The 11,095-nt window shown below is 36.3% G+C and overlaps 1 non-coding gene across 1 annotated transcript; it reads left to right on the forward strand.

Annotated features, from left to right (window-relative positions):
- The first annotated feature begins 9,885 nt into the window (after positions 1-9,885).
- On the forward strand, positions 9,886-9,991 carry LOC124888235. The gene has a single exon (XR_007046366.1). It is a non-coding gene; the product is annotated as a small nucleolar RNA R71 (small nucleolar RNA).
- The last annotated feature ends 1,104 nt before the right edge of the window (positions 9,992-11,095 follow it).

The following is an 11,095-nucleotide window of genomic DNA, read 5'->3' on the forward strand; positions in this document are numbered from 1 at the left end:
CCCTGATATGTCAGACCGTACTTGGTTTTGAAGAGGGTCGATAATGTTGTGTATGAATTGGAATTGCCCCCTAGTTTAAGTTCCATTCACCTAATATTCCACATTTAAATGATAAGGAAGTGTGTAGGTGATCTATTACTAATTGTGCCTATCAAGGATATTGGTATTTTAGATTCCTTGTCTTATATGGAAGTCTCTGTTGAAATTTAGATTGGCAAGTCCATCTATTACAGACAAAGAATGTAGCTTCCATGAAGGTTCTATAGAGGAACTACAAGGTTTAAGAGGCTACTTGGGAAGATGAAGAGGACATAAAGTCCAAGTATCCATTCCTGTTCTATGTTTTAGAAAATAGTTCTTAAGGTATGTGTATTCCCTTATATCTTTGTTTTCTATCTTTGTTAATGAAAATTGTAATTTCCTTGGTATTTTTGTTTTCTGTCTTTTTTAAAGATAAGAGTAATGATGTTTGGGGTCTAATCGTGCCGGTAAATACCATGTCCTATAATTCAAAGAAGAATCATCCAAGTAGGGGAGAATTGAAACACCCAAAATTGTGGCCCTTGAAATATATTGAACTTTGACCTCACTACCTCGGTTATAACTTTAAACCATGGGTTATTTAGTGTGTTAATGGGTCAGGTGATCCTAGTTGTAATGTAACCAGTGTGTGGTGCTGAGTTTCTTTCTCAGGTACGACTTGAGGGCACAAGTCGTAAAGACTTATGACAAGTTGCTAAGAGGATTCGTAACCAAATCATGTAAGATTATGGCATAATTCTACTCTAAGTACGAGCTGCTCACTAAGAGCTGTAAGGATATATTACGAGTCATAAGGTGAAATTGTAGTATGTCTATTATTTAACCTATTTGGGTTCTGTGTTGACTATGATTGGACCCTACGTATCCTAGGGTCTTATTTTGGGTTGGTTGGTAGAGTCATAGGTATATCAGCTTGTAAGGAGCGGTTACGAGTCAATGTTGACTAGTAGTCAAAGGCGACTATTTTCAAGATTTTAAGTTAAGGACATTCTTTTAATTTCCCTTTTTTCTCAACTTGAAACCCACGTGTTATAACCCCTTTAGGGTATTATTAACCCTAAAAAACAAATTAAATAACTTTTCAAATCTACAAGTCCAAGAACACTTATGGTTTTTAAGAGATTAACCAATTGAGGCTTCTAAGGGTGATTTCACTCCATACTCCTCGGTGTTTAAGGCATGTTACTATTCTCTCATTGTTAATTTTGTAAAATCATGTGAATTAAAACATTGTTCATGAAATATTAATGTGAGTTTTGAACTATGGGTTGAGGTTTTTTATATAAATGGTTTAAATGCTTCTTCCATGTTATTTATAAAACTATTATGCTTAAATTGGTTGTTGGTAAATTCATTTGGATGCATGGGATTGATGGTTGTAAATAGGGGTACAATTAAATCCCTAATTGATTATTTTGGTATAAAAATTGGTGAAAAATTCAACCCATCTGCATAATTGATTTTTAGTTTTGCATTATCTCATGGCTTGGCTTGTTTCATGGAACTAACGCATGGTATAAATGGTTAAATTGTTAAGAATGGTTTCAAAACCTTATAGGGTACAATGGAATCCCCTAAGTGAATGATTTATGAAAACATTGTGGAGTGCACGAGAATTCCCCATGTGATATTAATAATAGAGTCTGCGGGGTACTTGGGAATCCACTAAGTGTTTGATAATGACATTGCTTGCAAGCTACAATCGGTATGATGATACCACTTAAAATGCCTTAATAATTGACTCATGGAATTGGTGGTTTGGTTATGTGTTAAATATTTTAATTGGGCATTAATGGTGGTTGTGATAGCTTGTTGTAAAGGTGTAAGTCCAAAGGCCAGATGATGGAAACTAATGTTTGCCAATATGAGGGTTGGTCTTGATGACCAATTGATTGTGGGGTTTAAGGGAATCCCCTAAGTTTATACCCGTAAATATGTATCATGTATGGTGAAGGGTACAAGGGAATCCCCGACCATTTATGATATCTATGGTTTGTGTGGCTAATACGCACCAGAGCCCGTTCAGAGGGTTACACTGGACACATATAGCCTATGGGTGGACTTATGATGGTAACTCTACACACCCCAGGTTAAGGTTTTGAAATTTATGCTAAACATTATTCCCTATCCCGGCATAGTATATATATGTATATATGTTTTTACATATGATTATATGCATTGGTTTGAATTGATTTTGGATTGATGGAATTACTTTATATTTAACCCTAAGTCATGCTAGTGTTCACCTACTAACCATCTTTGGACACTATATCCGTATGTGATGTAGGTACCGATCATACTTCCACTCTTTCTGCTTAGTGACTAGGTGATTTGGAGACAACTTTTGAGTTAGACTAAAATGGAAAGCTTCCATACTTTGAAAGACCCCATTTCATGTTATGGATTTCTTTACTTCCTTACTATTCCTTTGTTTTGGTTTAGGCTACGGTCTGGGGCATGTCCCGATTGGATATTCTTTGGCTTTGATTAGAGGTTTTGTCGAATTACTATAGGTATGGGCGATGTCGGTATCATTGTTGGCATGGACATTGGTACTAATACTGGTTGAATGTTTGGTTATGAATTGTTGGTCTTAGTTATAGAGTTATTATAATGTTTTTAAATTGATATCTTCTTATCTTGTTATATGTTAAGAATTCATTAGTTACAGAGTGTATGATGGGCAATGGTTTAGATAATGGAGGTCGTATTTCGTCCTTGTTGGACTTGAGATATCTAACATAGTCAGGCGAAGGTTTAGTTTGTGTATTGGTATCAGTGGAAGATTGATATTAGAGCCTGGGTTCGTGGTTAATTGGGTGCCCTCAAAGTCATGTCAAGTAGAGCCTCTTTTGTGGGTGTGTAGCGCGTCACACTTAGAATAGATAAGTTATGAGACATTTATGAATATTTCCTTTTCTTGTTGTACTATTTCAGGAATTGATTCTAAGGTCTTAATTCTCTCTAATTCCTACTTTTTTACCTTTCAAATCATGCCTCCAAGAAGATCTGATATCTGTGGGAACCCTTCTGTCCCATCTAAGGATAGTGGAAATTAAGCCCGTCGTACGCTAGAGGTTTATACTACGTTTAGGGCCACTGTCTTTAATGGTCCAAATGGAGCTCCATTGGTTTCTCCCATCCCTTCTCAAACATCTCAAGCTGACGTGTCTAATGTTCAGTTTCACCAGTCAATCCATTTGCTCATTCAATTGGTTGGCTCTCAGACTGAGAAACTGGAATCTATTGCTCTATCATCTGAGTCCACTAGAGTTTGCCAATTTATGAGGTTGAACCCTTCTATTTTTACAGGTACAAAATCTTAGGAAAATCATCAATATTTCAAAGATGATATGAAAAATAATTTTTATGTGATGCATATTACTAAGGTAGAAGGTGTGTAGTTTTCAGCCTATCAGTTGAAAGATATAGCGCATCGGTGGTATGAAAAGTGGGAGTAGCTAAGGGGTGTAGATGTTGTGTCATCCCTGTGGGAGGACTTTTCTAGAGCTTTTCTTGATCGCTTCTTTCCTCAGGAGTTGAGGGAGGCAAAGGCCAAAGAATTTATGAATCTAAGGCAAGGCAGGATGACAGTTAAGGAGTATGCCTTAATATTTTATCAGTTGTCTCGATATGCTTTTGATTTAGTGTCTAGCTTTATGGCTAGAATGAGAAAATTTGCTTCTTTGTTGTCCTATAATTTAATTCTAGAAAGTAAGGCAGCCTTATTGAACAAGGATGTGGATATATTTGTACTAGTTGTGTATATGTAGCAAGTTAAGAAAAAAATAGATTCAGGTAGATATAGGGGAAAGGTATAATAAGAAGTTTAGATTTTTTTATCAGAGTGGAGGTCAGCAGCAGAGCAGTAGAGATAGTGGAATGTGTTCTAAGAAAAAGTAGGGGAGTTCTGATTCCTACTCTATGGCTAGTGCTCCTTATCTAAAGTCTTCAGATGATCATCATTCACACAATGATAGTGGGTTTAAGGCATAGAGTGCCCAATCTCAAGCTAGTGAGGCCCAATAATCTGCATCATATACTCTCTACAGATTTTATGGTTAATTGTATTAGGGTTCCTAAGATGAGGGAAGGGAGAAATATTTCAAATATGGTAAACCAAGGCATATGCTTAGAACTTTTCCCATGGGTAAGATTACTTCTTGGGCAAATAAGGTTTCAATTTCCTCTTTATCAACTCTTACACTAAAGGGTGCCCTATTTAGCTTTGGCACTAGTCAAAACCATATCTACACTCTCATTTCTCTCGAGAAATCCAAGGCATCTCCTTATGTCATTACTTGTATGTTGAAACTCTTTTTCTATGATTTGTATTGTTTTCTTAATCCGAGGTCCACTCTTTCTTATGTGACCCCTTTTGTGGATGTGTATTTTGGTTTCAATCTCGAGCATATTTTAGCCCCCTTTTTTATTTCTACCCAAGTGGGTGACTTTGTGGTGACTAGAAGTATCTATATAGGTTGTATGGTGTCTGTGGGTGGTAGGGAGACTTTGGTGGATCTGATAGAGTTAGAAATGGTTGATTTTGATATCATATTAGGGATGGATTGGTTGCACTCATGCTATGTTTCTCTAGTTTGTTGGACCCGTAAGGTCATTTTTAAATTCCCTAATGATCCAGTTATTGAGTGGGAAGAGGGATCTCTAGTGCCTATGGGAATGTTCGCATTGTACTTTAGAGCCCAAAATTTAATATCCAAGGGGTGTCTCTATCATTTGGTCTAGGTAAATAAATTTCGCAATATATTACTGATGAGCTTTCTGGTGTCCCACATGATAGGGAGATTGATTTTGGAATTGACCTTGTTTTGAAAAATCATCCAATCTCTATTCCCCCATATAGAATGGCTCTAGAGGAGTTAAAAGAGCTGAAGGAGCAATTAAAAAATCTTCTAGACAAGGGTTTCATCTATCCTAGTGTGTCCCTTCGTATGTGTATTGATTATTGGTAACTGAATAAAGTTACGGTAAAGAATAAGTACCCTTTTCCAAGGATAAGTGATTTATTTGATCATCTTCAGGGTGCTAAGTTTTTATCCAAGATCGATCTTCAATTCGGGTATCATCAGTTAAAGATAAAGGAGGTGGATATCCCTAAGATTTCCTTACATAACAAATGTGGGTATTTCGAGTTCTTGATTTTGTCTTTTGCATTGACTAATGCCTGAATACATTTATAAAATTACTTGCAACTACAGTCGGTATGATGATTTTAGTTAATAATAACTTAATAATTGACTACAGGAATCGGTGGTTTGGTTATGTGTTAAATGTTTTAATTGGGAGATAATAGGGTTGTGATAGCTAGCCATGATTATGTGAGTCTAAATAATGGACACTGGAAACTTATGGTGAGGGTTGGTATTGATGATCGTGTGCTTGTGGGGTACAAGGGAATCCCCCAAGTCTATACCCATATATATGTATCATGGAGGGTGAGGGATATAAGGGAATCCTCGACCATCTATGGTAGCTCTAGTTCGTATAACTAATACTCACTGGGGCTCATTAAGGGCTTAAAACTGGACCCATATAGCCCATGGGTGGATTATGATAGTAAACCTACATAGCCCAGGTTAAGGTTTTTAAATGCATGCTAAACCTTGTTCACTATTCTGGCATGGTATATATATGTATATATGTATTCACATATGGTTATGTGCTTTGGTTTGACTTTGTTTTGGATTGATGGAATTTCTTTTTCTTTATCCCTGAGTTACATGCTAGCATTCACCCCGCTAATCGACTTTGATGTTGTATGCAATGCGATGCAGGAATCGGTTATACTTTCACTCTTCCTATCAATGATTAGGTGATTCGGAGATAACATTTGAGTCATACTGAAGTGGTGAGCTTTGGTACTTTGAAACACCCTATTTAATGTTATGGATTTCTCTCTGTCTTTACTATTTCTTTGGTTATAGTTTGGATATAGTCGGGGACATATCCTGATTGGATATTCTTTGGTATTGATTTGAGGTTTTGTCGGACTACTGTGGTCATCGCAATGTTGGTATCATTGTTGGTATTGGCATTGATAATGGTATCTTTTGGATTTTTCGTTATGAATGGTTGGTTTTGGTTATAGACTTACTATAATGTTTTTAAATTAATATCCTAACCCTGTTTTATGTTTGGAATTCAGCTGACGTGGGATATAAGATGCAATGGTTTTGGTATTGGGGTCGTCTCCGGTCCTGGCTGGACTTAAGATACTAGAGTTGGCCAGTCCCAGGTTTGGGTCGTGTCAACTTTCAACACAAAACATATGTCATCAAGTTGATACTAGAACCAAGGTCACATAATGTCTTTTGAAATTTATGCATCTAGATGGTTCAAGGGATTGTAAATGCTCCCGAGTCTTTATTTTTCTCTACATGACATTTAACATAATAGCAGCACAACTATGTGTCACATCAGTAGTGTTATAATCCACAAGTCACTACTTTGAAATCAATTTTTACATGTACTTAACATACCCCGGGATCTCTTGAAGAGCTTCTGACAATGGGATATTGATCGAGAGATTGCTATGTTTTGCAAGGAACTTTGTGAACTTTGCATTTCATCTTTCTTCTTTAACTATTGCGGAAAGGGTAGAGGAGTTTCCATTTGGTGCTACGGAACACTTTGAGGTTCATCTACTTTTTTCTCATCACCATTAATCCCATTAGGATTCTCATTCTCACCACCCTTCTTTTCAACTATAGTTGGATCCTCATCACTCACTTCATGAAATTTTGTGGTACTATCATTTGGACTTTTTACTATTTTTTCTTTGTATTTGCTTGTTTATCAAGAGGCTTCTTATTAATCTCAACCATATTTTTACTAAGATTTCTATCACTCCCAGTGACGATTGCCATAACGTGGGCATCATTCTTAGGGTTGACCACCATGTTACTAGGTAAAACTCCTTTTGGCCTAGAATTAAGTTGGGTTGAACTTTGGCCCAGTTGTGTCTCTAATTTCTTGATAGAGGATGAACGAGATATGACCGTTTGGTTCAATTGAGAGAAGTCAATTTTCATCTCCCTTATCATTTTATCGGTACCATCAACTCGCATGAAAAGTTGGGCAAAGACATCCTCTATTTTATGTTTTTCAGGGTCCATCGAGCTTGATTACTTGTCCTTAACTCAATCATGAGGGGGCACATATCTATCATATCATCTCTCCTTGTCCCTCTATTCTCCGTGTCGATCCCTCTCTCTGTCGCGCCAATCATGATCCCTATCTTAGTCATTCCAACCTTGAGTACCGCCATGCCTTTAGTAGGTGGGGCGGGAACCCCCTGAATGGTTCTCCAACAACCTTATCTCTTCATTGGGTGCCTTAGATTCATCCTCATCATAACTTTTAGCAACTTGAGAGCCAACAACATTGACCTCTTAAGAAGGTGCTCCCATCACGTGTTTGGTGAGGATATCTAATTGGGTCATTAATTTGGCATATTTTCATCTCTTTCCTTATCCTTCTTTATTTTCTCTTTGTCTACATAAGATGTGGTCGAGGAACCTATGGATACTTCGGAGTCCTGGGTATGCTATCCCCAATTTTTCTTAGTGATTAGCTTAGGTAGATTTTCTGCAACACCATATGACAACTTCATAAGAGAACCACTCGATGCATTTTCCACCACCGTCTTGTTTAGTTGGTCCAATGCCCCATAAAATATTAAGAGAAGCATATTCTCCGGTACTTCATGGTTTGGGCGTTGCATGAGCTTATTATTGAGACTCTGCCACACCTCATATAAGGGCTCACCTTTAATTTGACAAAAAATTATGAATTCGTCTCTTATTTGTAGCATTCTATGTGGAGGAAAATATCTGTCCAAAAAGGTCTTTGTAAGTTTGACCCAAGATTTAATAGACCTGACGGGTAGAGATCTTAATTACTAAACTGCCTCACCCGTTAAAGAGAACGGGAAAAGAATCAACCGAATAGACTCTTGAGTAATATAGGCATTATCAAAAGGGGCACACACCTCAATAAAGTTTTTCAAATATAGGTTTGCATCTTCATGTGCTTGGCCCCAAAATGAAATTTACATTTGTAAATTATATAGCATCACACTAGTGACGTGGAATACCCTATTTACCTCAGCCGGTGGGATGTAGTTTTACTCACATGTGCATCATTAAGATGATCCTCATCCTCGAAGTGTCCATCAAATGAGCCTTCATTGTTCCCATTGTGGCTCATGGTGTCATAATACCTATGAAAACTACCTAACAAAATAACAAAAACAACAAACAAGGTAAATAAAGGCACTACAAATAACCCATGTTCACTAACAACACCACTATAGAGAAAACTAAGCTTCACTCCCCAACAATGATGCCATTTTTTGTAATGCTCAAATTATACCATCATTTTGATGTAGTCAGTCATTGTCAAGATACACCCAACGTGAGCCAAGGTCAAATCACAGATGAGTACAAGCAATCTTAAATGCCTACATATGTGGAGAGTTAACTATGTATTAACCCGTAAAGCAAAACTAAAACTAACTATTAAAGTAAATTAGGGGGTTTGAATATATAAATTTGTTGAACACAATTACTAAATCACACTAGTAAGAGATCAAACAATTGTTACGTGACCAAATTGAGAGAGATAATGGGGTTATGTTCTCCGATGTAATATTCATGCATGGGTAACAAAGAGTTATTCCAAGTTTTGGCTAAGGGTTTTGGGTAGACTATATTTAGGATCTTAGTGTTATTCTTTCAATAAAACACTAAATTTCACTCATGGATTCTTTCAAATACCTCATGAGTGTGATGGGATTTCCAGTCCATGACCTCAAACTTAGCATCCTTATTTCTAAGATGATGCTTATTTCTAAGATAGTGCTATCAAAGAAGCTAATTCAAGGTGTTAGTTGCAATCACTTTTCGCTCGTATCCCTCTTTCAAGGATGATATGGGATCCAAGGCAATTGGGGGTTTCATCGATAATTCTGAATTCAACCATTGAGTAAGACAAAAACCCTTCACCATTAACCAATTTTTTGGACAAAGAATCAACACTCACTCATAATTTACTATATAATCAAACATAACCCCAAGCTATTGATTGAGCTACTCATGAAATTAAAGAGAGGAGATATACCTAAATTGGCATGCAATTGATCCATAATAATCAAAGTAAGAGTAAACTCATACTTCAATATCAATTTAAATTAATAATCTCTTTGATCCGTTTAACAAATTGTTCTCCCAACTCAAAAATAAATTGTTTTTCTCTCCAAAACTAAAAATTGGATAAAAGATGATCAAATTGTGCAAGGGTTTTACCCTTTGTGATTTGGGATTCAACTCTGTGAAATTACCATTCTTTCCCTAAAACTTTTTTGTCCTACCGTGATCATCATCTCAAGATTGCTTTTTAGACTACCGCAATCATGGTGGTCATCTTGCGATCGTCGTTGTTTTACTTGGCCTTACATCACAATTGCGACTATCAGAGCGTGATCACGACATCTGAGGGTCATCTCCAGGGCCTGATCTTTAGTTCTCCTTCTATTTTTTCTCACTTTACCTCTCTTCCAACTTTGTATTAACTCATTTTCATTAAATTACATTCAAGATCACAAATACGAGAAATTAATGCATTTCGATCTTAATTTTCTTCATGTAAACACTTACTTCATTGTAGTGTGCTCAAATGTTGATTTTAATGAATGAAAAATATGTCACTCACCAAAACACCATAAGATAGCTTTTCAAAAGAACCCCCGATAACATTATCAACCACTATTTTGTTTAATTGATCTAATGCTCTATAAAATTTTAAGAAGCATTTTCTCTGTCACGTCATGATTTGGGAATTGCATTAATTTATCATTGAATCTTTTCCAAACTTCCTACAAGGATTCACCACTAAGTTGGCAAAAATTTGTAATCTCATCCCTTAGTTGCAACATCTGAGAAGCAGGAAAGTATCTATCCAAGAATGCATCGTGAGCTCAATCCAAGAAGTAACATATCCATCGGGTAAAGACCGAACCATAGAACTACTTCTCCAATTAATGAGAATGGTAAAAGTCACAACTGGATTAACTCTTCAGAGATGTGAGAAATATCAAATATTGCCCGCACATCAATGAAATTTTTCAAAGTAGATTGGCATCTTCATGTTCTTGTCCTCCAAATAACCCCTTTATTTGAAGTAAATAGAGTAGCACACTAGTGACACGAAATACATCATTTCCTTTCGCCGGTAGAATGCGGATGGCACAAGTATGGCCTGTATCTCCAAGATGATCCATATTCTTTTAACCATCAAAAGAGCCATTATTACTACTATGTTGGCTCATGGTATCATATATGTTATGATCCTTACCTGAGTAAATAAAAAAACAACAAATAATGTAAACTAAAACACTACGGTTAACCCAAGGTTACTGACCACACCACAATAGTGAAAACTATGTTTCACTCACCAAAACTAGCGCCATTTTTTTATAACGCTTAAACATAAATTCAATTTTAGATGTAAGGAAAATATCATCAATATAATTACCCAACTAGAGTCGTGGTCGAATCCACTAGGAGTGCAAACTTAGATTTCAAAGCCTGCATGTGTTGAAATTTAACAAGACGTTAACCCGTAGTGTAACATTACATAACAAGTAAAATTAAATTGGGGGATTTGTTTGAACAATGTTAAACATGACCATAATCAAACGTTGTTGAGAGATTTATGGATTTAGGAGGGTTACCAAATTGGAGAAGCCTTGGGGTTATGTTATCCTAGGTGGGAGTATGCATGGGTTTTCAATAATTAGTCCATGTTTAGTTAAGGGTGTTGGATGGCTAGATTTAGGGTCTTGTTGTTAATCTTTCAATAAAACACAAAATCTCACTCGTGGATTCTTTTGAATACCTCACGAGCATGTCAAATCTACTAATCCACTACCTTAACTAGCATCATTATTTCCAAGATAATGCTATGAAAATAGAAATTAAAGTAACACCCTTAATTTTAAGATGATGCTATGAAATAAACTAATTCAAATTAT

Source organism: Capsicum annuum, chromosome 10, assembly GCF_002878395.1.
Source record: "Capsicum annuum cultivar UCD-10X-F1 chromosome 10, UCD10Xv1.1, whole genome shotgun sequence".
NCBI classification, from domain to species: domain Eukaryota; kingdom Viridiplantae; phylum Streptophyta; class Magnoliopsida; order Solanales; family Solanaceae; genus Capsicum; species Capsicum annuum.